At 43.5% G+C, this 4,977-nt stretch overlaps 1 pseudogene; it reads right to left on the reverse strand.

The window, feature by feature from the left end:
• Positions 1-3,101, reverse strand: part of LOC103508392 — a 14,742-nt pseudogene extending 11,641 nt beyond the window's left edge.
• Between the last annotated feature and the right edge of the window lie 1,876 nt (positions 3,102-4,977).

Raw genomic sequence — 4,977 nt, forward strand, 5'->3', positions numbered from 1 at the left:
AAGAGAAGATTCAATTGTGGGATGACAAGAGAAGGAGGTCTTCCTTTCGTTAAGAGAGGAGATCGAATTGTGGTGATACAAGAGTCTCCGTTCCCGCTAGATAGCATAGCTGTACCCGCGGGTCACCACGTGCGCCGTTTTTCTTTTTTTGTTTTTTTTTTTTTTTTTTTTTTTTTTTTTTTTTTTTTTTTTTTTTAAGAGGTTTGACAGAGGGAACTTTAACTGCTATGGTCTTATCGTCCCGAAATCGAGGAGAGAAGGAAGACAGGATAGGAGAAAGCCAGCCGTTTCCGAGAACGAACATTATCCCATCAGGATAAAATCCGCCCCGGGCGGGAATCGAACCCGCGGCCTAGCGCTTACAAGGCAGACGCACTACCAACTAAGCTAACTAGGCTGGCAATCAAACACTTTGTGGATTAACTTAGCTCCAGGATGATGAAATCTTCGATCCCATTGGTTACCAGTTTGTGATGTACCCGACCACCCATTCTGTCTTCAGCCACCAGTATTATGAAATCTTCGATCCCATTCACTTACCATAAGGAATATTATGTACGCGACCTCCCAATCTATCCTCTGCCTCAAGGATTATGAAATCTTCGATCCCATTGGTTACCAGTTTGGTGGCAGCAGCAATCCCAGAGGGTCCTGCACCAACGATTATCAGCTTCTTCATTGCGCATTGCATACTCAAATAGTTTCACGGCGTTCATACAAATTCAATTTCTAAACCTACATTTCAGCCAGCCTAGTTAGATTGGAAATTAGTGCGTCTGCCTTGTAAGCGCTAGGACGCGGGTTCGATTCCCGCCCCGGGCGGATTTTATCCTGATGGGATAATGTTCGTTCTCGGAACGGCTGGCTTTCTCCCATCCTGTCTTCCTTCTCTCTTCAATTTCGGGGAAGTCCCTTTTCTTCAGCAGTAGGTTACTACTATTATTGTGGTCAAATTCTTAAATTATATTGAGGATAAAATCCCATACCTAGGCTGGGATTGAACCCACGCTCTCCTGTTTACCAGGCGAGCGCTTTGACCACTACACCACCGAGGCAGGTGAGTGGCCGGAATAATACACCCAAGATCCAAATTCGTCACCTCAATACCAGTCAGTTTCATGTTTGGGCTCGTCCTGAACCACAGAGTACAACATCGTGAGGACATGTGTTTGTTCTTCAAAAGCAGAAGGAACCTTTTGAAAACTGCCAGCTAGCTAGGCTGGTTAGGGTTAGCTGTTCTTCTTCCTCTTTCTACTCTCTGTTTAACGTCCCCTAGGCAGCAGACCGAAGTTAAATTCGTTAGCTCAATAGCAGTCAGTTTCTTCGGCGGCAGAGGCGGTACAAAGGTGATCAGATTGGACTTGAGAACTCCCAGAGACACCGTGATGAGAATTCTGTCAGCAGAATATTGAGTGCCGTCAGCACAAGTGACCACCACGCCCTTCGGATCCTCCCAGTTGATTTTGGTCACTTCTTTCTTGAGGAGGAGCTTCTTGCTCAGATCGATTGGGGTCTGACCTGGCATTTGTTTCTGAAATGAAAGGGATTTTTTTTGAAGAGGCAGGATAGAGGGAATTGTAACTGATAAGTTCTTATCGTCTGGAAATCGAAGAGAGAAGGAAGACGGGATAGGAGAAAGCCAGCCAGAGAGAGATTATCTGTTTAGAATAAAATCCGTTCAACCCGCAGCCTAGCGCTTACAAGGCAGACGCGCTACCAACCAAGCTAACTAGGCTCATTTATACCTATTACATAGCTACTCATTTTCCACACGATACTGAGTGGGCTCCGAACCAGTCAGTCACAGAATCAGTCATTTTTCATAGTACAAATTTTTTGACCCCGCCGGGAATCGGGTTTCCCGCGTGCAAGGCGAGCGCATAGACCATTACACCATGAGAGCTGGCTTACCATCAGTAGTTTGAACACATTCCCATAGCTACTCATTTTCCTCACGATACTGAGTGGGCCCCGCACCAGCAGTCAGTCACAGAATCAGTCATTTGCATAGTACAAATTTTTTGACCCCGCCAGGAATCGGGTTTCCCGCGTGCAAGGCGAGCGCATAGACCATTACACCATGAGAGCTGGCTTACCATCAGTAGTTTGAACACATTCCCATAGCCACCCTTCTTCCACACCACGCCAAAACAGCCTTCGAGGTCCGTAAAACTGTCCAAGCCTCGTGCCGAAGTTTCGAACCAGTTCTCAGATCCGTCGTATGTGTTTTGGTTTTTGCCGACGTAGTCCATGATCTGTTCAAATGCTGGACTTGCCAGGAGGTGCTTCAGGGTGGAGACGTTTCAAACCAGTTTTCAGATCCGTCGTATGTGTTTTGGTTTTTGCCGACGTAGTCCATGATCTGTTCAAATGCTGGACTTGCCAGGAGGTGCTTCAGGGTGGCGTTTTTGGCGAACTCCTCTTTCAATCTGCAACGGAAGACGGAGTCTGAACGAATTCGGCCCTCTTTCAAATTTTGAGGCCGATTTTTTCCGAATGTCCACACGACACGATTTTTTTCCCGAACGACAAGTGGGAACGGGCCTTAACCCGTTCTTTAGGGCTGTTTGTCTCTGCATGTAAGCCCCGAAGTGGGCTTTTTGTGTACAACGGCGACAGGCCTTAGTAGGCGTCCACAACGGAGAACCGACCAGCGCAGCGACCCTCGCCTAGTCCCGACCCAAGAGAAAATAAACCATGCTAGTTGACAAATTCTTCCTCCGCGAACATATTCCCCATCAAATCGAACAAAGTGTAGCTGACCTCATCGCTTGAAAACTTTCTATGGTAAGATTCGGTATTAATAAAATGCTAATAAACTGATAGTAAATGCCTTACTCATCACGAATGAAATCCCCGAGGGACCCATTGTAGTTGACAAAGTCACCCTCAATGAAGATCTCTTTTATCGCATCAAACAACGCATAGCTCACTTCATCGCTGATCGGGGCTCCTGTGGAATTCAGACTGGTGAACGTGTAATCCTTACAGCTGTCATCCACCAGGTCGAACGGTTTGGCCATTTCGTACACAACGTTGCCTTTTTGGCCGTGCACCCACTGGGCGCCCATGTCGATACGATAGTCGCCCTCTGAGAACATAGTGGGTTAAGCTAGAAGAGAATTTGTTTCTTTCTGAGGAAGAGAACATAGGGGGTTAACTTAGAAGAGAATTTGTCTCTTTCTGAGAAAGAGAACATGGTGTTACCAATCAAAGACTTTTTTTAACTAACTGAAATGCACCTGTGTGACATATCATTTCACAATGTTTTTCCTTCATAAATCATGTGGTAACATCAGATTTCAACAGATTCGGAGCAATTTGAGTTTTCATACACTGGTGGACACCCTGTATGAAGTTTATATTATTGCCCAGGTATATAAAGTTCATACTATTGCCAGGTATACAGGGTGTGCAAAAATAAACGATACATGTTCAAATATCTTGAAAGAAAACAAAGATAGAAAATTCGTGTTTTCGCTGATTATCCTAACTTTTTGGGGGACATTTAACCGGGATGGAATTTTACCGGGTGTCCCCTTCAAGGTCATTTTAAGATCAACTTTGACCGTGAAGAGAACACCCGGTAAAATTCCAGAGGTCACCAGTAAATGTTATTACAATTAGCGAAAACACGAATTTTCTATCTTCATTTGTTTTCAAGATATTTGAATGTATCGTTTATTATTGGACACCCTGTATATAGTTTGTATTTTATCCAGGTAGGTATATGAAGGTGAATTGATATTGATTGTACACCCATTTATAACTAGGTATATTACGGACTTTACTGTTTGTATCTCATACACAAACTTAGGCACCTGTATTTCAATTTAGGCATTAGGTACATTACTACATATTTTATTAGATTAGAAATTTCCAACCCTTCGCTGTAGAGACCATGAAGGGTTGACTTGTAGGTTTGGCTGGACCATGTAGGCAAGAATTTGTTAAATATCACGGGAGAATCCCGTTGCAAGCATTTAGTTACTCAAAAGGTTGGTCTGTCCATCCAGAGTGGAAACGCTGCATGCATCCTAGGGTCTCTACCAGAGGGGAGAAAGTGATTACACGCTAAGCATCACGGCCATGTGTGGAAATTTTCATATATTTAAATAAATAAATTTAATATAGGTGTAAATTTTCAGATGAGTGGATGAGTCAAATGTACCACGTGTTACAAATGTTACATAGACGTTAAATAAAAACTACTTTAAAAACAAGACCCAAGTCTATTGAAAAGAATGCTCCTTTTGTCCTTTCTAGCTCCTACTCCTTAGAAAATCCTTACAATCCTCAAGCAGGTAGGTAGGTACTTAACATTCTGCCATTCCTATAATCCTTCAAATGCTCAGAGCTCAGGAGTATTCTTCTTCCTCCTCCTCCTCCTCCTCCTCCTCTTCTTCTTCTTCCTCTCCTCCTCCTCTTCTTCTTCTCCTCTTCTTCTTCTCTCCTCCTCTTCTTCTTCTTTTTCTTCTTCTTTCCTCTTCTTCTTCTACCTCTTCTTTTTCTTCTTTCCTCTTCTTTTTCTTCCTCCTCCTCTTCTTCCTCCTCCTCTTCCTCCTCCTCTTCTTCTTCTTCTTTTTCTTCTTACTATTATTAATCATTGTTAGTATGTATTATTCTCAGGTGTTAAAAGTGCTAAGCTGCTAAGGAGTGAAAAATCTTCTCCCTTAAGGGAGAAATACCATCTTAGTCTCTCCACTCTTCCTCTCTCTCTCTCTCTCTCTCTCTCTCTCTCTCTCTCTCTCTCACTCTCTCTCTTTTTCTAAATATGGATGTGTGTATCGCCGGTTGCTTATCACGGTTTAAACAAGCGAGATAGCGTATACTCTCTCTCTCTTTCTCTCTCTCTCTCTCTCTCTCTCTCTCTCTCTCTCTCTCTCTCTCTCTATCTCTCTCTCTCTAATCTCTCTACTTCTCTCTCTTTCTCTATTCTTTCGTCTCTTTCCTATAACTCTCCCTTTCTCATTTTAC

This window comes from Diaphorina citri, unplaced genomic scaffold (assembly GCF_000475195.1).
Source record: "Diaphorina citri unplaced genomic scaffold, Diaci psyllid genome assembly version 1.1 scaffold393, whole genome shotgun sequence".
Taxonomy (NCBI): domain Eukaryota; kingdom Metazoa; phylum Arthropoda; class Insecta; order Hemiptera; family Psyllidae; genus Diaphorina; species Diaphorina citri.